The 25,957-nt window shown below is 43.0% G+C and overlaps 1 protein-coding gene and 1 long non-coding RNA gene across 12 annotated transcripts in view; one reads left to right on the top strand and one right to left on the bottom strand.

Moving 5' to 3' along the window:
* The window catches only part of NRG3 (neuregulin 3), a 1,029,780-nt gene that overhangs the window by 69,471 nt on the left and 934,352 nt on the right, over window positions 1-25,957 (bottom strand). The window lies entirely within an intron of this gene.
* Window positions 1-25,957, top strand: part of LOC142015938 (uncharacterized) — a 62,115-nt gene that overhangs the window by 22,760 nt on the left and 13,398 nt on the right. The window contains exons 2-3 of the long non-coding RNA XR_012646246.1: window positions 21,029-21,078; window positions 25,417-25,653. This is a non-coding gene — a long non-coding RNA (uncharacterized LOC142015938). The remainder of the gene's footprint in view (window positions 1-21,028; window positions 21,079-25,416; window positions 25,654-25,957) is intronic.

The following is a 25,957-nucleotide window of genomic DNA, read 5'->3' as shown; positions in this document are numbered from 1 at the left end:
TGTCTCCGTATTGAGCACAGCTGTCTGAATAGTAAAGTGGTTTGTTGAGATTGCAGCTGAATGCAAAGTTACCGTAAATACTGGAAACATTAATGGGCGTCCTCTTTAACTCTGCTTGCTTTTCCACCAATAAATGAAGTGGGGATAGACAGCCAAATTTTGCTTCCACTTACATCTCTGCAGCACTACTGAAGACTCTGATATGTATCAGAGAGGTAGCCGAGATAGTCTGTATCTTCAAAAACAACAAGAAGTCCTGTGGCATCTTATAGGCTAACAGATATTTTGGCGCATAAGTTTTCGTGGGCAAAGACCCGCTTCGTCAGATGCATGAGTGGGGGGTGGGTTTCAGAGGAGAATTTAAAGAGGGAGTCTCAGTAAAGGGGAGGGACAGAGCTGACAAGGTCTATTTAGTCAAGGTGGATGTGGCCCATTATTAGCAGTTAATGTGGAGTTGTGAACATCAGGAGAGGAAAAATCAAGCAACTTCAGTCTGTGGCCCATTGTCAGTTGCTAACCTGGAGGTGTGAACATCAAGAGCAGAGAAAAAGACTCTGATATGGGATTTTTCAGTTAATAAACTGCAATTTTTGTCTTAGTCGCTAGGTGGGGTGTGCCTGTAAATTGTAAGTCTTAAGCCGTATTTGTAGCTCCACTAAGCAGCAAAAAACTGCAGCCACTGCAATGCATTTTTTAAAAGTATCTACCCATTTATTATACTGTAATGAAATGCCATAGGGGTTAATAGTCCCTGTTCCCAACAAGCAGATTCCCCTGTGTTGCACTCAGAAGCATGGCTCAGTGAAAGCAGCCTAACACTGATTATTCGGGTGAAAGCAAAAGATCAGTTTCACGGGCAAGCTGTTTTCTACAGTAGGCTTTGACTCAGGCTCCTCTCTGCGCTTAAAAAAAGAAATTGGGGGAAAAATGTGAATAGTGGTATCTCTGAGGTCTCCACTACACTCATTTCACACCCATCACACACAACCACCATCATCTGAAACAATGGTGGTAAAAACAGATTCCAAAAGATTCCAAAAGAATAAGAACAACTCATCTGAGGCACTGTCCTCTATTGCTTGCAAGCAACCTTGAGCAGCAAATCATGACAATTAAAGTGAGAGATGTTCCAACCAAAACAACACATCTATCACTTGTAACATGACAATTCACAACACAGTTAAGGGCCAAGTTTGGAAGGAGAAAAGAAAAAAAAATCAGTATTAATGAATTAGAGATTCTTAACCAAATATGTTGGAACATAATTTTTTTTCTTATCCTGGCAAATAATAAACTGCTTTACCTATGCAGATTAACTGGCTTGAGAGTCTATCAGATTGTTTTTATTTTACAAATTACTTTGTATAAAATGCTATTGCTGTACACATCTCTAACAAATAGTTTTTTGGATTTTTTTTTTTTTTTTAAATAAAATATGCCCCATTCTCTCCATCTGCAGAGGACCCTGAGGCCTGTTTTTCGTGATAATTCAAGACAGGAAAACATATGTCACTCTTCTTTATTTATCTTTGTTTCTTAGTGTTTGTAACAAATGCCATTCTGGAAAGGTGAGGGCTGCTGAAATTATGATTATCTCACCCAAGCCTAATACATGTTTTCAGAACTCGCGCACTAATTTATTCCTATCCACAACTGAAAATAGTAGAAATATGGTGGAACAATACAAGGCTAGTATGTACATCAAGAGGATGAACTGCCAGAAAAGCACGTTCTTGAATTTGCTACAGAATGGATGTCCTTATTTCATTTGAAAGACAGAAGAAGGAACATTCATGTCAGTGATCAGTTTCCGAAGGCTTCCATTTTCTACACAGCATCTAATCTTCCATTTTAAGCTAAAGTGTGCCTGGTGACGGCACAGAGGCCCTTCAAAATGTAAGCTGGATATAAATCAATGTAGCAATAACTGCATGAGTCTGAAGAGATCCCAAAATATAAGAGCAGAGAGAACTGTGAATTGGCCTGTTCCTATAAATAGGGTATTATGCCTGAAGCCTATCTCAGATCACCATTAATGTTTCCACTTACATTATGGCATTGTTGGCCAATGTGCACAGCAAGGGATGGAGATTATCACATGAGATGCAGCACAATCTAATGTGACAGGCTTCTCATTTTTGACATCTCAAGGAAGCTGTTTATGGTAGTTTAAATATTCTCCAGATTGACCCCAAACTCAAGAAGAGGTGCAAGAATAATAAAATAAATTATTATTATGATTATTATTAAAATAATACATGTTCATATTACAGCTTTCATCTGAGGATCTCAAAAGCTCTTTACAAACATTAGACTGACCTAGCACAACCCCTGAAAGGCAGGTGGTATTATTATAGCACACATTGTAGACACTGATAAACTGAGGATCAGAGAGGTTAAGTAATCTGCATTGTCTACTGTGGGAGTGGACGTAGTCATTGGCTCAGTCAGAAATTGAACTTGTACATCCTGACTCCTGCTGTTATCACTAGATAAGCATTTCACCCCAGAGAAAAATAAATTGCAAACAGCCTAAGAAATGATTACTGAGCAGACTTCCTTGGTGCGCGTGTTTGCAGAATGCTTGTAACATGAACCATGATTGGTGCTCCAAGGTACTCCCTGAATACATATAAATAGTAATAAAGATTCAAAAACAATTAAGAAAAAAGCCCTTCCATCTAATACATGCTGACTCCAACTATGTGCATATGTATACTTTTCATAGATACTATTTTCCAGTCACATGAACAGAATATATAAATTGGAAAGAGCATAACGGTTCCAGATTACTTTCAAAGTTTTATTACATCCCTGAATAATGAAAGTTTCACAGGCTAGTCTCGGATGGATTAGCATCATCACTATTTGCAAAAATCTCTCCCTGGCTTTTCATTACGTGGTACAGTCACTTAAGCCTTTTCCTAATAAAGAAGCATTGCCAAGGGTAAGATTATGAAATACTCTGAAGTTAAGTTGATAACAGTTTAATTAAGTGTTGTTCACTAACAACATTTCTGCTATTACTCAGACAACAAATGGGGGAAATGAATGCTGTAATTGCTTCGGTTGCAGCTTCTTCTCAAGCTTCTCCATTGCTCTTTTTGTGATATTACCTTTCAGAGTGCCCTATACGGCAAGATCTGGTTACATAACTGTAATAGGTGCAGACAGGTTGTATGCTAAGCTCACATTTTAATGCCGGATACCTGCAATGATCATGTTGTCTGGTAGGGGTCCAAAGGACTTTGGCTGCTTCTATATAGTAAAGGGATAGAGCCAGATCTCCACATGGCATAAGTGACATCCTCATGTACGGCCCAATCCTTCTTCCATCAGTGTCAATGGCAGAAATGCCTCTTTAATTCAAGTTACAGACTATAGCATTAAGCTTGGAAGGGTTAGATTTGCAAGGGAAGATTGTTTGAAGGGAAGGATATCTCAGTGGTTAGAGTACTGGTAAACCTAGGCTTGTGAGCACCATGCTTGAGGGAGCCTTTGAAGGTTCTGGGGCGGGTTAAATTTAAAAATAAAAACAACAAAAAAAAAAACAAAAAAAAGCCCTGAGGGATGGCGATAGGCTCTGCTGTGAGTACAGTGGACTGGACTTGATGCCCTCTCAAAGTCCCTTCCAGTTCTATGACATAGGTATGTCTCCCAGTTTCAACTGATAAACGCTGCTTGAAAACTTATGAGCGCTTGATTTAAGACTTGTTTGCACTGTATTCTGCCTAACTATGAAAATTCAAATTGAAATGATAAACATTGAAAAATGTTGCGGGAAGGCTAAACTTTGTTCCTGGGCTCTGGGCCTCTGTTCAGTCCACTAGTCTCACAGCCAGGACACAGTTGCCCTTCTTGAAGTTGGGGGGGGGCGTGGTCTAGGGGGAACCCAGACGCCACCCACTCATTCGGGTTCTGGCTTAGGGACACTGTGTGGCTGCCACTGGTGGGGAAGGGTTCCCCTTGCCATGGACACTGGACCGCTTACCCAGACAATCCCTCCCCGTACCTCCTTCAGGTAACAGAGAGGGAGCCGTGCTAGTCTATACACTATCAAAACAAAAAGCAGTCAAGTAGCACTTTAAAGACTAGCCAAATAGTTTATTAGGTGAGCTTCCGTGGGACAGACCCACTCCTTCAGGCAGTGTTAGTAGCAGCAGCAGCACATTCCCCCTCCTGGATCAGCCCCCTCCCCGCCATGCAATCAGTCCATTCCAGCCTCACACCAAATCTCAGGGCCACCTGGGTAGGGGCCTTAGCCCCTTGCTGGTGCGTACTCCTCCCCTCCTCTGCTGTTCCTTGGAAACTCCCCTCGCTTCTCTCCACTTGCCTCCTATACCGTCCTCAATCACCTTCCCCTCCCACTGAGCAACGGGTTTTTTAAAGGCAGTCTTAAGTGGGACCAGCTGGGCCAGTTGACCCAGGGCAGCCTCCTCCCGAGCTGCTCCCATTCCGTGTGTTTGCTAGCCCTGCTTTTCCCTCTTGTACTCACTCCCCTGGCCTTATCCTGTCACAATGTTTAAAATAAATATTATCCACGGACATTACAAAAAATAACAATCAAATTTTGCCAAGCCCAGACATGATAACATAGCTGTATGGGTAAGTACTGCTATTTATTTGATAAGTCAGCATCTGTTAGTGCATAACATTTCAGAAAGATTTCTTGTTTTGCCTTTGTCTTGATATTAATTCTACAAGTAATATACACAGTATGCTCCCCATGGCGTGCTTTTATAATGCAAGTAATTCACGAATATGTAGAAGTAAGACGTCTTGATTTTTCTGCAATGTTCCTAATTTGACTGCCACAAGCATGACTTCTGTACCATACTTCCAATATATACAAAACTTCCAATGAAATCATTGTCTCTTTGGAAGTTTTGTATGAATAAGTAGTTTGGGGTCATCCCCTGAATATTTGATGTCCAGTGAGCTATTGATATGCATTAAAAAAAACCTCTATACAACAGCAATTGTTTTCTTCAAAGTAAAAAAATGCAACAAGGGATGAATAAAATTGAAAATTACATTTTCTTTTAGAAGTGGCCCTGTGTTATGCCTAAGAAATGGCCAGACACAGCCTACTTTGTTTGTTGTGATTCCACTAGATGTGTACCATCTGATGGGCACACCACATAATTATTTGATAAAATAAATAATAAATGATGTGAATTGTGAAACTCCAGCCATATTGCATCCAGTGCTGTTTAAACTGTGAAAACAAAAGATCTTATAATAATAATGAGACAACTTGCATCAGACAGAAGAGGGAGGACAAGATAATATAATAAGATAACAATAAAATAATTATGAATTTGCTGGACCCAGAATTACTGATCAACAGCCGGAGCTGCTGCTTATCATTGCTTCATCATGGCCCCACAGTGAACAAATACAGGAAAGTAATACAACATGTGCCAGTGCATTTGTGATGGCATTTGCCTCCTCTCGAAAAGGCAGTGACTCTGTCCCTTTCTGAGTGACTTAGCACTAGCTGTTTGATAGCACAGCAGCTAAGAGAGTCAGGCACAGAGAATGTGGTCCTTTGGCTAAGAGAACATCATTCATCCTCCCCAGCCACCAGAAAAAGCAGCATAGGACTGCATCAGCTGAGCATAGCTCGCTAATAGCAAACACACAACACGACAGCAACTGGCCACACAGATGGACAGATAGTACAGCACATGCATCATGTAGGGAGAGACAGAGAACACAGCCACACTGCTGAAGTTATAACAGTGGCATTTATTTAATATGGAATATGTGTCATGTGAGATGGGGCACAAGGGTCATGCCCACAGAATGGGGAGCCCAATCCACACCTGGGCTGCAGCTGCTCCCAGATGGTCTCCCACAGATGGGGCAACTGCCCCAGGCCCCACACCTCAAGGGCATGTGCAGGGGGCAGGAAGGACTGGTGCTCACAGCAGTGGTTGATCCCCTCCCCACACACATTTCTTGCACTCTTTTCCTTGCAGCTCCCGCTGCAGTTCAGTTCCTTCTTCTTCTGGCTGTGGTGGCTGCAGCAGGGTCCTGTAGCTCCTCCCTCTAACTAGTGCCACACTAGCAGGCAGCCACACAAGGCAACCTGGACTGCCCTGCCCAGCCCCTGACCCTCCAGGCTTCTGCCTTGGAGGGACACATCCTTCCCTTTTCCTGCAATGGAACCCTCTACCCATCCAGGTCGCCCCCGCCAGCTCTTCCAGTACTTGGGAGGGTGAGTGCCAGCAGCCAGGTGAGTGCCAGCAGCCAGTCTCCATCCATTACCCCCCCACCCATCGCCCCAAACCTCCCTCTTTCACTGTCCTTTCTCCCCTCTCCCAGCACTTGGGGGGGGGGTGTCCTTGCCATCAGGTTTCAAGCCAGAGAGGTAGCACTTATCACTGCCAACCTCAGGGTCCTGCTTGCCTTTTTAATCTGTCCAGCAGCAGGGATCTCCCCTTCCTGCAGTACCAGGACCTAGGGTCCCACAATTCCACCACACCACCAAGCCTGGCCAATACAAAAAAGAGCAGAGGGTTTCCACCATGTTACACATTTAAAAACTGAACATTTCTAAGTGCTCTAAAATATGAATGGTTACTCTGCCTGCTTGGAAATCTGCCTCCTGGGGATGCAGAGTAATCCTAGTGAGTCAGATTTGGGGTCATTTGATCAAGGGATCCCTAAGTTACAGGCTGCTCCCCAAACCCGTTTCCGTCGGTTCAACAGAGGGTGTGGTATTAAGTATGGATGAATCACAGATTTCATTGAGCTAGATGGTTGTGAAGTTACCCTGCCATCAGTTAACATAACTAAGGATAAGACAATCACAACCCCATTCTACAAAAGGAGTTTTGCAATAGCTGCCTGTAGGGTGCTACAATTTGCACATCATGAGTGCTGACAATTTGATTTTGATGGAAATGTAATCTGTCTTGGGGGCAGGGAGGGAATTAGACATGTGAATGATTCCTGGGAAGACAGCAATATTAGAAGTCAGAGCAGTGGAGAAATTGGAGGGAGAGTGATGTGCGGTGAGGTGATTGTGGGAATGAGGGGAGATGGGTGGGGAGAGAAGGGGAGAAAGATTGGAGGCTCTGGTGAGGAAAACAGAGCATGCCCCCAGCTCTTCCAGTACACCCCCAGACCTTGGAACCCCAGCTCTGAACACCAACCTACCTATACCCAGGCTCAGCTAGCCTGCAACAGCTAGCACCAGCAGACACAGAGACAAATGGAGAAAGCATAGCTTCAGGTGCCATGAGAATTCATCCTGGAGGGAAAAAGTACTGCCCTTCAAGCCCTTCACTTTCTAAACCATCTGACAGAACCTTCTCAAACACTGCAATAAGCATCCAGGAGTTTGGTGATAATCTTGGTCATGGTGGCTACAGGGCAGCAAAGCTTTTCCAGATTAAAAATGACGAACTACCTACAGCCAACATTCCCACTAATCTTTCCCATCTATGTGCAGTATATTTTTTTCTGTGCACTTTTGTGTGTGTGAATGTTCGCTACCAGCAGCAACAAAACCTAGTGGTGTCAATCAGCTGGGCAGCATTTGAATCTCTCCTGAGCAGCTCATGGGAATAAGGGAACTTCGAAGTAGGCAGGGTCCTTTTGAAAAGGAGCCCCGTCGGGCCGAGACGCGTGGCGGCGAGCCGCGTCAATTTTGAAGTGCTGCAGCCACCCGCATGCTAATGAAGCGCTGAATATGCATTTCAGCGCTTCATTAGTAAACTTCGAAATGGCCATTTCTGTGGCCATTTCGAAGTTTGGGGCTCGTGTAGACGTAGCCTACTAGTCGCATTCTTGAGATGCACAATACTTTAACAATGCCATTTATTTTGGTCTCCAAGGTGCTTTTACATCTGGATGTGCAGTTGCACTGCGGACTCATCATGCTTTGTGACAGGATGCATTTAACTTGTGTAAAACCAGACACACAACTCAGCTGAAACTTACCTTACATTCTGAGTACTTGTTTTTGATTTCTGGCCAATATTGCCTAACAGAGGGCCTGATTCAATGCTATTTCATTTGGGTACTTTTGTGTCATGCCCCCCTGCTTTGGGCAATCAGGCCAGGGCACTGGGAGGGTGTAATGAGGAAGTACATGTGAGAAATTTAAGTGTGGGGTGGAGTGCCGGGGCTCAAGGCAGAGAGTTGGAGGGTGGAGGCTGAGGGCAGCAGAGTTTGTGGGGTTCATATAGTCAGAGAAGAGGCCTAGCATTCCAGGGACATGTGGCTGCAATTACCCCGTAGGACATAGGTGGGCCTAGCAGCTGGGGCAGCCCCAAGAGCGGGGGCACATATCCCCAACTAGCCAGCTGGTCCCTTTCACCTGAATGGCTGCCTGCTTCTTAGCCAGGCAACATGCAGGAGAGCCAGGGATGCTCCTAGGATGTGCCGACCTGGGCCAAGTCAGCTGTATCCCTGTCCCTTAACCTTGTTAATACAGGTGAAATCTGGTAACAGTGAACTCCAAAGGTACCTGCTGGCTGCAGATTAATATTGTTAACACCCAGCTGTATAATTATAATGTTGTTGTATTGTCACTCTTTTTTATAATTAAAATTAAGTTCATATAATTAAAACACACACACACATACTGATCATGATCAGTGTCACACGGCTTACATTATGCAATGCATGTCCTTGGACTTACCTGCAGCAAACTATGCTATCAGATGTGGACACATTGGAGAGAGTCCAGTGGAGGATGACAAAAATGATTAGGGGGCTAGAGCTCATGACTTATTAGGAGAGGCTGAAAAATGTGGGCTTATTCTGTCTACAGAAGAGAAGGTTGAGGGGGAAGGGGTATTTGATATCAGCCTTCAGCTACCTGAAGGCTGTTTGCAGTGGTGACACATGACGGAACAAGGACCAATGGTCTTAAGTTGACGCGTGGGAGGTTTAGGTTGGTTATTAAGAAAAGCAATTTCACTAGGAGAGTATTGATGCTTTGGAATGGGTAATCCAGGGAAGTGGTAGAATCTCGTTCCCTGCAGGTCTTTATGTTCTGAGATGATAAAGTCCTTGGTGGGATGATTTAGTTAGGATTGGCTCCTGTTTTCAGCAGAGGGTTGGACTTGATGACTAGATCAACCCCTGACTCTGGAATCTCCACTACATGTATCTGACGAAGAGGGTCTTTGCCCATGAAAGCTTATGCTCCAAAAAATCTGTTAGTCTATCAGGTGACACAGGAATTATCATTTTTCCAACCCCATGATTCCATGTATTCCAACTATGTTTAGGATCAGTAAGTAAATATAAAACTTTAATCAGGAAAAAAAAATCAAACAGATACCGCACCTGAAAAACTTGGAGTCTGTGGACCAGTTTAGGACCCAGGTGTTTTTGTAATCAGATAAAAATGCATTCCTTCCTTCCCTAATTTGTACCATGAATTATTGCAGTCTTATCTTCTCCCAGGAAAGCCAGTCCCTCATTCCCTGACTTTTACTCCTACTTCCACAGCAGCAAAATAATAATGCAAACCACAAACTCTTTTACCACGAGGAGAACACTTCACTCTGAATCAATGGAAGTCTATTTATGTTTTATTTATAATGTTTTATTTTAGCAGGAGGGCTAAAAGGCCTATGAGATATGTGGAGTCACAACATTTAAATTAAGAAAGATAAACACACTGAATTTATGAATGAGAAAATTATTTTTCTAGTAACAATACATTCCTGACAATAGAAGAATGGTAACTCTTTCCTGCTTCACAGAATACCAAAAGCAGATTTAGATAATCTATTTCCAATAAATCTATTGAAAGACTCCACATGCTTTCTTTTCCTGAAATAATTAATTCTGCTGACTTACCCTAATTGTGTCTGGGTACATTAGGAAAGTTTCCCTTTTACCAGTTCCAATTACAGCTCACTGACTTTCCTGTGCATGGGAAGCATAAGCAGACTATGTTCGAAAACTAGGTGTTTTAAATGGAACGTTCATATATGAGGCACTGAATATGCAAATTAGCTCCTCATCAGCCTGCTTCTTTTTGCCTCATACGCATGCCACCTCCAGCAGGAGGTGGCATGTGTAGAAGCAGCCTCGGTGTCTACACAATTCAACTACTATTTTGAAATACTTTTGGAATAACTGTTGGCTTATTTTGAAAATGGTAAACCTCATTCTGGCTACGTCTACACTAGCACACTATGTTGAAGTAGCCTATTTTGACGTAAGAACATGGAAATAGGCTACTTCAATGCATATCGCCTACACATCCTCCAGGGCTGCTGTCATCAACGTTCAATGTTGAAGTAGCGATGGAGAACGTTGAAAGGAGCTGTGCCGGAAGGAAATGCAGAGCATCCACACACACAAATGCTCCCCTTCGAAATAAGGGGCCAGCAAAGCCCCAAGCTGCTCCCTTAAAGGGCCCCTCCCAGACACACTCGCCCTGCACAGCACGGGATCCACAGAGCTGACAGCCGGTTGCAGACCCTGTGCACGCAGCATGGACCCCCAGCTGCAGCAGCAGCAGCAGCAACCAGAAGCCCTGGGCTAAGGGCTGCTGCATGCGGCAACCATAGCGCCCTGCAGGGGCTGAACAGAGCGTCTCTCAACCCCTCAGCTGATGGCCGCCATGGAGGACCCTGCTATTTCGATGTAGCGGGACACGGATTGTCTACACATGCCCTATTTTGACATTGAACGTCGAAGTAGGGTGCAATTCCCATCTCACTGCCTAATGTCAATTTCAACATCGAAATAGCTCACGGCACATGTAGACACAACGCATGCTATTTCGACGTTGTCCCAGCTACTTCGAAGTAGCTGGCTAGTGTAGATGCACCCTCTATGAGGAATAGCATCTATTTCAAAATAGGTTCTTTTAAGAAAGGGAATAAAGCATATTTTGATGCAAACCATAGTGAATCCAATGGCTCTGTTTTGAAATATATTCTATTGATGCATCTACACTAGCAAGTTCTTTCAGAATATTTTTTGAAAGAAGGGGATCTTTTGAAATATCCAGCAGAGCCTCTACACACAAATAGCCATCTTTCAAAATTAAATTGAAAGAATGCGACACTCCTTTCAAAAGCACTCTTCAACTCCTATTTCAGGAAGAGCTCCTTCTTTTGAAAGCTTCTTGTAAAAGAAGATGTGTGGAGATGCCCCGTGGGCCATTTTCTTTGAAAGAGCAGTCTTCACTGCACCTAAATTTTCGATCCCTGTCCTGTTCTTTCAAAAGAGATGGGACTGTGTGGGCACTTTCTTTTGAAAGAGCAGATCACTCTTTTGATCTGTTTTTTTGTGTGTGGACACACTCTTTCAAAAGAAGTTATTTCAGAAGAATCTTCCAGATGGACTTCTTCTGAAAGACTGCCGTAGTGTAGACAGACTATAGCTACGTCTACACGTGAAGCCTACATCGAAGTAGCTTATTTCGATGTAGCGACATTGAAATAGGCTATTTCGATGAATAACGTCTACACATCCTCTAGGGCTGGCAATGTCAATGTTCAACATCGACGTTGCGCAGCACCACATCGAAATAGGCGCTGTGAGGGAACGTCTACACGCCAAAGTAGCACACATCGAAATAAGGGTGCCAGGCACAGCTGCAGACAGGGTCACAGGGCGGACTCAACAGCAAGCCGCTCCCTTAAAGGGCCCCTCCCAGACACACTTGCACTAAACAACACAAGATCCACAGAGCCGACAACTGGTTGCAGACCCTGTGCATGCAGCATGGATCCCCAGCTGCCGCAGCAGCAGTCAGAAGCCCTGGGCTAAGGGCTGCTGCACACGGTGACCATAGAGCCCCGCAGGGGCTGGAGAGAGAGAGTCTTTCAACCCCTCAGCTGATGGCCACCATGGAGGACCCCGTTATTTCGATGTTGCGGGACGTGGATCGTCTACACATGCCCTACTTCGATGTTCAACTTCGAAGTAGGGCGCTATTCCCATCCCCTCATGGGGTTAGCAGCTTCGACGTCTCGCCGCCTAACGTCAATGTTAACATCGAAATAGCGCCCAACACGTGTAGCCGTGACAGGCGCTATTTCGAAGTTAGTGCCGCTACTTCGAAGTAGCGTGCACGTGTAGACACGGCTTATGTGTGTAGATGCTCTATTTTGAAATAGCAAAGTGGTATGTCAAAATGCATTTTGGGTGTAGTAGTGTTATTTCAAACTAAGTTCTTCCAGAAGAGCTCATTTCAAAACGGCTGCTGTGGTGACATACCCTAAGGTAGAGAAGTTACTCACCTGTAGTAACGATGGTTCTTCGAGATGTGTCCCCGTGGGTGCTCCACAGTAGGTGTCGGGCTCACCCGGCGCCGCAGATCAGAAATCTTCCAGCAGTTTCTCCTGGATCGCGCATGCGCCGGCACGCACCGCCCCCGTGCACGATCCGGTCCCTGCCAGTTCCTTGACCAACCGCCTCGGATGCTCGTAGGTGCAGACCCTGAGGGTGCGGGTGCACTATGGACCCTTGAGCCCGCATGAGTAAGCCCGGTGCCGCCGGTAGAGGGAGCGGTGGGCGGTCCGACATGCGCAGAAGCAAGGGAAACCATTGCTGCCGATCCCAAGCAGGACTATGAGTATCATGCGAGCTCTCTCCCTTCTGGCTTTGTGCAAGACCTTGCAGATAAGCGCTGCAGGGGCAAACGCGTAAAGTAGGGAGCCCTTCCATGAAAACATGACCAGGGACCCCCGCCCCACTCCTGCCCTGGAGCAGTACTGGGGATACTTTTTTTTTTTTTGTTATACTGGGTGGCAAACAGATTGATCTGGGGAAAACCCCCGTGTATGAAGAATGCGCTGTAGCAGATCGGAGCGGATCTGCCATTCGTGCGTGATTGAGAAGCGCCTGCTCAGCTGATCTGCATTCACGTTGTGAGCACCCGACAAGTACGAGGCTTTCAATGTTATGTTATTGGCGATGCACCGATTCCATAATCGGAAGTGCTTCCGCACATAGGGCATGGGATCGTGCTCCTCCTTGTCGATTGATGTAGAAACATAGTGGAGGTATCATCGGTATTGAATCCTGACTACTTTGCCATGTAGGTAATCTCGAAAATGTTTGCAGGCGTTGAACGCTGCTCTGAGCTCCAGTATGGATATGTGCAGTGTCTGTTCCACAGGGGACCATAGCCCTTGCGTTACCTTGTCGCCGATGTGCACTCCCCATCCCATGTGGGAGGCGTCGGTAGTAAGAAAAATAGAATTTGTGGTTGGTGAAAAGGCACCCCCACAAGCAGATTCTCAGGGTTTTCTCACCACGCCAGGGATCTGCGCACCTCTGTTGTGGGCGACACCACCCTGTGGACAGTGTGGGATGCTGGTTTGTAAACGCTCGCCAGCCAATGCTACAGGCTTGACATGTGCAACCTGGCATTCTGTACCACAAACGTCGCTGCTGCCATGAGGCCCAGCAGCCGTAGGCACGTTAAGACCGGCACCATGGGGCTGCATGTAATGACTTGCACCAGCGAACTGATTGCGCGGAAGCGGGCGTCGGGTAGTTATACCCTTGCTGTGATACAGTTTATGCGTACCCCTCTGAACTCTGTATGTTGTGTGGGTTCGGACTTTGACTTAGCGAGGTTGATAACTAGGCCCAGCAAAGAATCGTGTCTGCTGTGACGCGTATCATGCATGAGACCTCTGCCTTCGAGGTCCCTTTTAGCAGGCAGTCACCCAGATATGGGAAAAATAAACACCCCCTGTCTGTGCAGGTAGGCTGACACCACTGCCAGGGTTTTGGTAAAGACTCTGGGGGCTGAGGAGAGGCCAAATGGAAGAAGCCTGTGCTGGAAGCGCTCCTGGCCGACTGTGAAGCAGAGGAAGCATCTGTGTGCCGGGTGGATTGTTATATGAAAGTAAGTATCTTGTAAGTTGAGTGCTGCAACCCAGTCTCCATCGTCCAGTGCCGTGAGTATCAAGGCAACTGTGATCATCCGAAACCGTTGCTTGCGCAAGTAACGGTTGAGGCCCTGAAGATCTCAGATGGGCCTCCGGTGTCCTGTTTTCTTCCCTGGTAGGAAGTAGCATGAATAGAAACCTTCCCCTGGAATTATTCCAGCACTCTTTCCACCGCCCTTATGAAGGTAAGGTGAGTCACCTTCTGCTTGAGCCTCGCCTCGTGGCAGCATCCCTGAAGTGAGGCCTGGTGGGAGGCTTCGTCGGTGGAAGCAACTGGGAGGGGATCGTGTAACCCGTGGCTATGATCTCCAACACCCATATGTCTGTGGTGATCTTTTGCCATTGAGAGTGGAACGATCTGAGGCGATGATGGAACATGAGATGGGAGTGGCATTGAGCGAGGGTATTGATAATGCAGCCCCCGACATACCCATCAAACTTGTTGCCTTTGGGCCTGACCCGAGGGCGTACGGCTTTGTTGAGAACGTCACCTAGGAGTTCTGTACTGTTGCCGCTATTGATAGCGCCCTTGGCTGTAGCCCCGTTGATGTTGAGCACGCTGTGGTTGTAGGCGTAGCGTCTTTGCTGAGGATAAAATTTTTCCCTCCTGTATGGGGGAGTATAAATGCCCGAGGTTCTAAGTGTAGCTCTCGAGTCCTCACTGAAGTGAGGGACCGAGTCTGTTGAGTCTGCAAACAGCTTTTATGTATCAAAGGGAAGGTCCACGATCTTCGCCTGTAGTTCCCTTGAGATACCCGACGTCTGGGGCCAGGATTCTCTACGCATGACCACTGCTGTAGCCGTTGAACGTGCTGCCATGTCCGCCACGTCCAGGGCAATCTGGACTCCCGTCCGCTATGCTGCGTAGCCCTCTTGAACAATCGCCGTTAACACCGGCTTTTTATCTTCCGGAAGTGGACCCTGAGGGGAATAAGCCCGGAGTAATGATCACAATTATGGTTTGCTAGGTGTGCCCATAATTTGCCATTCTCAATAGCAGGATAGGAGAGGAATATAACTTCCTGCCAAACAGCTCTAGCTTCTTAGCATCTTTGTCCAATCCCCCGATTTGTACTGAGAAGCCTTTGACCTCTGCTGGGACGACCCGACCACCAAAGAATTTGGTTGTGGGTGACTGAAGAGGAACTCCAAGCCCTTTGCCGGGATGAAGTATTTCTTATCCGCTCTCTTGTTTGTAGGCGGAACAGGGGCCGGAGTCTGCCATATAGTCGTGGCTGACTCCAGAATGGCTTCATCCAGCGGAATAGCAATTTTGGATGAAGCCGGGGGTCTCAAATTTTTCAGGAGTTTGTGATGTTTCTCCTGCACCTCTGCTGTTTGAATGTCTTGCGTGAAAGCCACACTTTTAAACAGCGCCTGAAAACTGTTTAAGGTCATCTGGGGGAGAGACATCCCCAAAGGCCACGGCTTCATCTGGGGAGGATGAGGAGGAACCACTAAGGTAAACCTCCCTCGAACCCTCGGGTTCCTGTGGTCGATGATACACTTGTTCGCTGGAGGATTGTGAAGGAAAGTCTCGGGGTTCTAAAATTAACTCCCCTTGAGACAACTGTGTTTCCGTCCCCGATCGGGAGTGCCCACGGGGGTATCGATCGGCTGGGGGGGGACCTGCCCTTGGGTGTAGACATGTGGTTTGTCTGTGTCCAGCATGATAAGGACGACCATGGCAGCATGGGCAAGGGTACGGGGATAGAGACCTGGACCACTCACGGGGTGTGTACCCCCGATGTCTGGGAGAACGAGACCTCCGCAACAACACAGATAGAGGTGAAAATGGCTTGTGATAGTACTCCAGGGGATCCAATCCCAGAAATGGTGAAGGTGGCCCAAGCCATGGTGACATTGGTTGGAGGAACGGAGAAGGAGGTTTTTTTTTTTTTTCGGATGGGCCGGTGGAGACACAGGCCTTCATTGCGGCGTGTATATCACAGGGGGAGGGCTTGGTGCTAACAGCAGCTCAGCCCTGTCCAGAGATGGACTGCGGTGCCAGGTTTTTGATGTTGCCTTGCCCCTCTGCTGTGGGGCCGGCACCGCCCCCTCCCGTGCTGGGGATCTCGGCCCCACCGTCAGCGCCGCGCTCGGCACTGTCAGCTGTGGTGCCGCGTGGGTATCCCCCTCCGGTGCCTGCAGGCTCCGTGCCTGGCGTCCCTGCACCGCTGGTGCCGCGGGGGGTCTGTGCCGCCGGTTCTGGCGCTTGCCTGGCTGACGCTCTAGGCACCGCACGTGCCGGCTGTTGTATAACCGGAGGCTTAGCCTCTGCCACGTGCGCTGCCGCGCTGCCGCTTGCCTGAGTACGCGGCTGGTGGCTGTGTGCTCCGCTCGTCCTGCTCGCTGCAAACGCATGGCAAGGATCGAGCCAGGGAGAGTTTCCTCCGTTTCTGCACTGAGGGGGTCAGAGAAAAAACTGCCCTCCTCTTATGCAACCCAGCAGGCCGTTCTGGGTGAGGCTTCTCCGGCAAGGTAGCCTGGAATTCCCCCAGGCATCGGATGCCTTCATTATGCCCCACGGAGGCCAGCATAGCTTCACGGCATGACTCCCGCTTTGTAAAACCTGAAGAGGCCATTGCGGTGAATCCTTTACTGTTAATAGGGTACTTAGCACTTAATCCGTGCCTTTCCACCCCAAACAGTGATCACCAGTTTGCGGCAGCGGGCGGCCTAAATGGCCTTCACGTCTGCTCTTCTCTTCTCCGCTCCTCTCTTTTTCCTTTTTTTTTTTGATGATATTCTCTTTGTCTTTGCTTTCTCTCCTTTTTTTTTTTCTTGTTTAATAACCGAAAACAACAAATTACATGTGGAAAAAAACCACTATTTAATCTGACTCTGGCCTTAGCCTGAGTAGATTCCGTCTGCAGCCGATGGCGGTTGAGAAGGAACTGGCAGGGACCGGATCGTGCACGCGGCTGGGGGCGCGCAGGGGGGTGGTGCGCACCGGCACATGCGCGATCCAGGAGAAACTGCTGGAAGATTTCTGATCTGCGGCGCCAGGCGAGCCCGACACCTACTGTGGAGCACCCACGGGGACCACTCGATGAAGAACCATATTTTACTAAGCTGATATACTTTAGATTTTAAACTGAAAACCAAAAAGTTTCTCATTCTACTGCAAACCATCTCGTGTACTCCATCACACACTACAGTTCTTTCATTCTTATTATCATTTAATATATTATTGTACATAATTAATAAGATAGTTAATTTTCACAATAACTTAAATACACAGCCACAAAATTATTTTTCAGTTTTCCCTTATATTTTCAGAAGACAAACTACATGGAAGTAACAATAAAGTATGTTAATATCACATCTGTACTTAAAGTGGTCCTAATTGTGGGTACATTGTTACTGATTAGAAAACAAAACTGCATGAGGCAGACAAAAATGCTGCTCATCTCTAATCCCAGATAGAAATCAGTTACATGCAGAACCGGAACAGACTTAACCCACTGAAATTACCTTGATTCACTACCCAAATGACTTGCAAAAATTCATTTTGTCATTCTCCACATGAGAAACCTCGTATTTGCTTAAATGCCATAGCACATTAAGTCAGTATGTTGTACATGAGGTTCTTCTTTTCCAGTTAAAAGGCCTTTTTGCTTCCATTATATTTTCTCTCTTCCTCAACTGAATCAGTGCTTGCAATGAATTCATACAGGGAGTGAGAGTGACTCTATTTCTTTCATTGTCTGTGTCATCACATGGGCTCATCCCTTCTTACAACAGCATCAAGACATGGGTCACTGCTTTTCAGGCCCATAACATGTGGTCAAAGCTGACCTTTTGTACATTACACCTGAGGCTATTATATTCTGAAAGAGGTATTCTCAGCTTTAAGGAACAAATCATAACCTAAACTGTACAATAGTTACAATAAAATGAAAGGAAAAGGTTTAAAAATACCTACAAATTTTATAGTCCTCAAAAATGAGAGGCTAATTTTCTGAGTTTCACAAACTGAAATCTTTCATGACCCCCTTGCGGGAAGTATCCCACCAGATACCTATAGCAAAAATGTAGGACTTCTTTGATGCTAGCTGATGATGTTGAACACAGAAAACTATTACGGCATGATAAGTTAGAGAAACCAAAGATAATACCGAACAAAAACAGAAATGTTAATTTAAATTCCACTCAAATGACAGAAGGAAAAAATAACAAAATAGGGAGTGAAACAGTGGTATTTTTGTATTTGAACTGCCATTTGTAGGTAGGGAAAGTAGACATAAAATATATTAAAATTACTTGATAGCATCCTTTAAGATTTTAAAATTCTAGTCAGACAAACTGTTCCTCTTGAACAGTTGAGCCATTCTTGAAAAAACTTTCTAATCTCTATATGTTATGTGCCTTCTTTCTCCTCCCTCTAAACCCTCTCAAGACAGACTTCTTCTAAAAATCATTCATGTTAGAGTGAGCATGTTCCTTTTTTGGTTCAGCTTTGTGATATCAGTCTGAATTGTTGTGTACATTATAGCCAATCATGCCTTTAGACTGCAAGAGTCCTGGGGGCAGGATTCTGTTCTTTGTCATATCCACTGGCAGAGATATCTGCATAATTAGTGAACAAATAAAATAACAACACCTAGCCAGTATTATCTATACACAAATTCTCTTTCATGAAGATCTCATTTATTGCATGGTGGAGAATCAGCTGGCTCTATATCACCAGCAAAAAGCCTAGAGTCCACTCCTAGACAGGAGGCAAGTCATCAGTACGGAACATAAAATATCAGAATATTGTGTCCAAGTTACTGAAGAGACCGTCCAAAATACAGAGGAAAGTACGATAGTGGTATTATCCAAAAGGGAAAAAGACGATGACAGAACTGCTCAGGTGCCTCCTCCTTACCTTTATGGAATGAGAGTATTCAACACATCATTTAATCTTAATGAGAAGGAAAGTCATTCAAAAATTATAGCACATTATAGAACTTAAAACAGTATCGGCCCCAGATTTTGTTGACTGTGTCTCCATATTTGCATACAGCTGCAGTAAATATGTTCTAAAACAACAAGAATTCCTGTGGCATCTTATAGACTAATGAATATTTCGGATACCAATGTGTTGCACCTGACGAAGTGGGTCTGTGCCCACCAAAGCTGATGCTCCAAATTATCTGTTAGTCTATAAGGTACCACAGGACATGTTATTTCTGACGATACAGACTAACTCAGCTACCCCTCTGATAATAAATATGTTGAAATCTGCATGGAGCATAGCACTTCTTTTGCATAACAAGGAATTCTACAGAGAAGCATTAAACTAACATTTGAAAAGGTTTTTGGGATGACTGGACAAATTACAGGCCAGTGGCATTACTAATTTATCTCAAAGGAACTTGAACTAAATAGCAACAAAACTGAAAAAACAAGAGGACTGAAAAAATATCAGAATCAATTCATTATCTAGCCAATGTGACTGATCCCAAATTTAAAGGTTATAAATTGAACCCAGAACAGGGAAAAGAGACTGAATCATGACTGAGGAATGTGATCTTTACTCCTTCCTACCCTTCTAGAACCTAAAACCGAAGATCCAGATTTCTACAGCCAATTTTCAGTTACAAATTATGTTGTAGTCACTGAATCAAAATGGTGGGAAATTTTTGAAGGGAAATCAAGGAAGAAATGTTATTTCATTTCAGAAGTCTATAATTTTTAGAAGACATATGCCCCTTTCCATACAGTTCAGGATCAATCAGAAATGTTTTGAGCATATTTGGATTCGTTTAGTACCAACTTTGGAATCAGCAAAGTGCTGAATGATCATATATGTTGACAGATATTTATCAGTTCAATTATTCTGCTTTTTATGTTTTACTTACAATGTTGGCAATATTTTATTTCAGACAATGGCTATGGTTACACTACATGCTCTGTCAACAAAAGTCACTGTCAGAAGAGATTTCCCAACAAAGCTTCTGTTAACAGAGTGTGGCCACACACTAAAAGCAGATTGAAAGAGCTCTCTGCTATGTTGGCAGAGTGGCAGGACTGTCCAGCTGCTCTGTCGGCAGAACAAGTGCCCAAAATACAGCAGACAGGGCTACCCTTGTTCTGGATGCCCTGTCTGTTGAGAGAAGAGCATCCACACAGCTTTTTTTGTTGACAGAGTCTGTCAACAGCAACATTACGCCTCATGGCTGAGAGGCAGAACACTGCTAGAAAAAGTGCTGAGTTTTCTCAACAAACTGCTGACAAACATATTTTGTGTGTACAGAACTGGGGTATTGTCAGCAACACTTGCTAGTGTAACCGTAACCAATGTGTTTGTGTCTGTTTATGTTTCTGCTGTAAAGGCACAAATGAACTGAATAATGCAGTACGTGTTTTGTGTTTCTTCTCATAAAACCTTACTGGGTTTTTTCACTGGGAATTTTCAGCAGATTTTTTTTTCAGAAAATTAAAATAGTGTTGGGGTGTGAAGGGAAAATAGAAAATAACAACAAAAATATAATCCCAACTGGGTCACATTTATTATTAAGGATATGTTGATGAATAGTGTATATGGAGCTAATAAATTATTCATAGGTGTTATGAGTGTTATGTGTTATAAGCACAGCAATAGAAGATGCTTCAGATGGTTATAAGAAGTCTATCGACATACTGATCAAAAAGCTAGCAATTTATTAACCATTTTTTAAAATATCAATTGACTGATTAGCCCTTTTAAAATATTTATAATTGTATCTTTAGTATAAAATATAACCTCAAAACTTATTTAACCCTTAAAATTAGCATTTTATTTTTCCTTGATCTTAGTTATTATTCTTGACCATTTCCTGAAAGCTGCATTTCCTTCCAGACACTCAATCAGCTGCCCGGCTACCCATATATTGTGCTCCTCTCATTTGTGTTGAAAAGTCTACTGTCAAAGACTGTACTGCCATGCAAATAAGATAGTGACAGACATGGATCATCACCTTGACCACTGATTTTCATGAGCATTTGTTTATGAAATGATACAATTTTATTGATGAATTGAATTCATAATATAAATATGAGCCTGTTCAAGCACCTAGTCTTTTAATGACTTTTTTCTGCAAATATCAGCCTGAGTTCTGTAGAAAGACAATCTTAATCTTAATAAGTTGCTTTTATACTATCTGCAGACTTAAAGAATGGAGAAATTGGAGAAAGTCTGGGGAGGCACATGCAATAGGTAAGCTTGCAGCAAGGAATAAATACTCTCCTGTCACCTCACCACATTCTTCTCTGGACCCCAGGATTAATCTAAGAATCCATCCATTGCCCCACGAGCATCCAAGCTACACCTAACTCCTACTGCGTCTTCCTTCACATCATTTCCAACACCAGTCCTACTCTCTCTCCCTATAGCTCACATTCTTGTCTATTTTCAAATTATCTTTGATGCACTTCCACATCTCATGTCTTTGACTCACATAATGCTTTCCTCCAGTCCATTCGAAACTGCCAACTACCACATTTGAATCCGTCTTCCAGTTCCTGCTCCTATATCATATCAAAGTCAAGGTTTTTTTCCTCAACTTCAAAGCCCTGCATGCAATTCTACTCCACTCATCCACCCTTGTATCTTGTTACAAATATGTCCCCTTGTTCTTCCTCCATTCTTTCTTCTATACCATTTCCTAGAACTAAAACATGTTTTCCTGAGCTCATCCTCAACTACTACTCTCTGTATGTTAAAATCCTTCCTGAAGACACATGATGTCCATTAGACACAAACCACTTGTTCATGCTAAAATTGTTGGTACATATAATAATGAATTCAGCTTCTCAAAATAATAAAGAACCCAAAGATTTTAAAAGATTGTGAGGGAGACCCTCAGCTTAAATATGCCTTATTATTGTCTTCCCTATTTTACAACATTGAGTATGCTCCTGTATGGCTTTATTTTCTTTTTTGCAGATTTTACATTTTTGGGACTGGGGCCATGCTCTCTTTTGTGTTTGAAAGCAGAGCAAAATATAATCATAATTAGTAATACATCACATGGCATTTTAAATATACATTTTAAGTGCATCACAGCATAAAAATATTTTTAAAAGGAAGTTTGCCCAATCTGTAAAATGAGGATGCAAAGGAAATGTTGTCCCAAAAGGGAGCTCATTAGTATTTTCTTCCTTTAGCTGATAGGGTTGTCATAGCAACAGCAGAAGAAAAGGAATAGTCTATTAACTTCACTTGGATTTATTAAGTTGCTTCTTCACTGTCACCATACAAATGGAATAGATGCACCCTAGTCTAAAAAACGATGTCATAAAATATCTTAGGCAAAATAAATCTCAAAAATACCCAGACACAGTACTGGTTTTATAAATCTGTAAACAAAACTCTTGAATAATGAATACAGCACTACTGTCTAAGGAGCCATTTTACTTATTTCCTAAAGTACTTTTTAAAAATCACTAGATTTCATAGATTTGGAATATACTGTAAAAAGCAAGTCTTTTAGTTTGAGTGAATGTTCAAACGGGGTATGTCAGTTTACGAGGGACAACAATCAAACATGACATAGATTTTCATTGCTATCTCCTAGTAACGCCGTGACCGTGTGTGCGCTGCATTTTTATGGTTCTAGGGACAATTTTGTAATTCTTTCTTGAATATCTATCCATCTTCAAGATTATGGACCTGATTTAGTGCAGTACACAGACTTGTTCCTAGTGGTAAGCACCCATTGGACTACTCAAAGGTATGTGCTAAAGTACTTTGTAAGTTCATGGCCTCTTTGACAAACAAGCTCCAAATGATCTAGAACTCTTCAATTCTTTGAAAGATCAGATGACGAGATTATGTTTCTAATTTATTTTAAACAAATTTAACTCTAATCAAATAATAGATTAGCCTTAGAGTGATCTTCTCAGACTTTTAGAGACGGCAGCTTTGAATTTAGTAATATTGAAGATCTATTAGTACCCTATTAATCCCCTAATATTCAGCAATTTCCTGAATGAGTGCTGTTCGCCCTACTATACTGGGTGTAAAAGGAATAAATTAAGTTAGTTGTCAGTCAAGACTGGTAACTGACCTTGTTTCTTATTTGTTACAGCTATAGTGCTCCTTGATGTATTATGTGGAGCCTGTCATACATTCCCTATTAAGAAATGAATTTTACCCCTGAAGGAATGTTTGCAGGTCCTCTTCCATTCTGCATCTCAATACAGAATGTAGCATGAGACCAGACGATGGCAGAAAACTCCTTACATTAGTGTCACACTCAACACAGAGGTCAGAAGAAGAGAAACTTTCAAACTTTTTTTTTTTTTTTTTACAAACTAAAGAAAGTATAGTGTGCTCGTTTTAGAAACCCACTTGTAACTAAGTTTATAAAAAAGACTGTGGATTTGGATGGATTGGAGCAATATACTATATCACAACCTCTATAATGTAATAAATAAATCGGGAATAGGAGAGTTATGGCAGGTCTTCAGAAATTTAGCGAGCACATCTTCATCAAGGGTAAGAGCACTATACCTAGGCTGAGTGTACACACACACACACACACACACACACTTAAAGAAATAATGGATTAAGAATACACAGAAAATGATATAAATATACATATGGAAATTATTTCTGATTTTCATACAAATGACCTTAATCCTGCCAACACTTGTGCAAACATAGTACCAGTTCAGTAAATGGCATTACTAATTGCTGACATCCATATGATTTTTCAAGATCAAGGCTTAGAACAGTGTGAAAAAAAATGGAAAGAAACGTGATGAAAAAACAAAGAACAACTGGTGCAAATGAAAAAAAACCCAGAGAAATAAAAAAAGCCTGTTTTGGAGGCTATCGTGCCAATGTAGGTTAATAGGACAAAAACCAAAGAGAGATCTTCTTGGGTGAAGAGTTAGGAAAGAAGTCTGTGTGTTGCAAAAACAACATTATAAACCATAGAGCCCTTTAAACCAATTTTAAGGGAAGGAAAGTATACAAAGATAAAGTGAGGGAATTCAGGCTGAGTTGTATTTTATTCTAACAAGTCCTGTAAAAAGTACATAATTTGGTATACACATATCAAGAAGATCAATATCAGAAAAGGCCATAGTATGGTGAGTTGGGTCATCTTGCTAGAGACCAGTAAAAAGAAAGAAAGAAAGCAAGAAAGAAAGACCAGTAGAAATAAAACTGAAAAAATGTTAGAAGACAAGAATGTGTTATTGGACTATATTGCAGATTCTGAGTTATAACATAAAAATAAAACAAGTAAAGTTCAATAATAGATGTAGGTATGCATAAACAATCAGGGAATATTAGTAGAACATTTGGTAAGATTAGAAAAAGACACTGACAAAGAAAATCAAGGTGATAACCAAAGTAAGCAAATGGCAGAATACACAGAGCTGTGCAAAGCACTAGCAAACTAAAAGGAAATCATATAGGGAAGTAAATGTCTAAAAAGATGTTCCCTCAAGAACAATAACGGAGGAGTAATGACAGCAAGAGATAACCTCCTTTGAACAGCAGAAGGCTTCACAGGCATCTCTATCAGCACATCTAGACCATCAACCATCAATATTTTTAGAAGACTAAAAAATGAAGGAGGAAATGAAAGTATCCAAGAGAGGAGACTGAACAAGAAATAAAGATGACGAAAGGATAAAGCTGATGATGGATAGTGTACATCCCTGATACCATAAAGAATGAAGTATGAGAGACACTAGTAATGTCATGTCATTGAATGTATTTTTGAGAAAAGTAGGACATGATTTCTTTTGTACTTCTATTTTCAGGCTCTTTTAATAATGCTTCTTCTGGCATTTTGGAGTCCAGAAGAACATCTTCCGGACTCCAAATCACGTGACCTTATGCTAATGAGGCATCGGGAATTTGCATCGGTGCCTCATTAGCATATTTGGGGCTGTATATTAGCATGCAACTTGCTCTGAAAGTGGCATGTGTAGAAACGGCCATGGAGTGCCTATAAAGGGTTGCCATCCATGTGGACTATATTTATCCTGTGGAAAGCAACATTGAAATATCGGGTTTGGCCATGAGTGAAACTGGGTTTCACATTGTTATATAAGTTCTTATTTATTATCAGAAAAACTATCAAAAGTCAGGCACAGTTCAGCATAATTCACAGTCTCTTCTGAAAATAATGTGGCAAGACATACTATTTGATATTAACATTTTCAACAGATTCTTATTAGTCTCTTACAGCCACAAAATCAGTATTGACAATGAATAAGAATCAAGTAAAATGAAAAGTAGAATGTAGCATTTATGATACTATTCAGTAAACCAACAGGGCTTTTCTCCCTGTAAACTCCTTGGTTCTATAAAACAGTGGTAATAGATGTGATAGCTGTGTGCACTTCAGGAGATCTTGTGTAAATTCTGTGATGATCTTGCTTTTAGCTCCATTATTACAGACAAAGTATATGGACTGCAACCAAATTAACCCTTGTGGGATGTGTGAATGGTCTACATAGCAATATTCCTTACTGTCAACACTTTGGAAACAAAAATGATATGGCACAACTAAAACACTGTTTCTCCTTTTAGGAATCAACATCAGGAATCACCTGAAAAAGTACTATGGGAGGTAGAGAAGATACCTGAAACCAACTAGTCCCATACACCGTCACACTTAAAAATAAATATAAATAGAGAAGATATACAGTGAATTCTTGCCTCGATTTTAATTGAGGGGAATTGTCCTAGTGACTTCAACAGACTGAGGCTTCAGCCTTCATCAATTGTACAAGTAGAAGGACAATGCTCTACGTGAGTGATAGAAAGGTAATTCCATATCAAGGCAACTGGGCACAGACCTGTGACTACTTGTCTATATATCCAATAGCTACATCTACACTAGAGAGTTTTGTAAACAAAACTGGTATTTTATTAATAAAACTCGTGGAGCATTTACACACAAAATGCATTTTGTTGACAGAAAACCTGTGTAGACATGCTGGGGGCCATTTTGTCAACAGAGCAGATGGAAAGATTGGTCTGCTTTTACACGTGGACATGATCTGTCGACAAAAGTTTTGTCGGAACATCTCTTCTGACAGTAACTCCTGTAGACAGATGCTTGTAGTGT

Source organism: Carettochelys insculpta, chromosome 7 (genome assembly GCF_033958435.1).
Source record: "Carettochelys insculpta isolate YL-2023 chromosome 7, ASM3395843v1, whole genome shotgun sequence".
Classification (NCBI taxonomy): Eukaryota; Metazoa; Chordata; order Testudines; family Carettochelyidae; genus Carettochelys; species Carettochelys insculpta.
The sequence above is the reverse complement of the archived record's forward strand: the minus strand, read 5'-3'. Positions and strand labels throughout refer to the sequence as shown.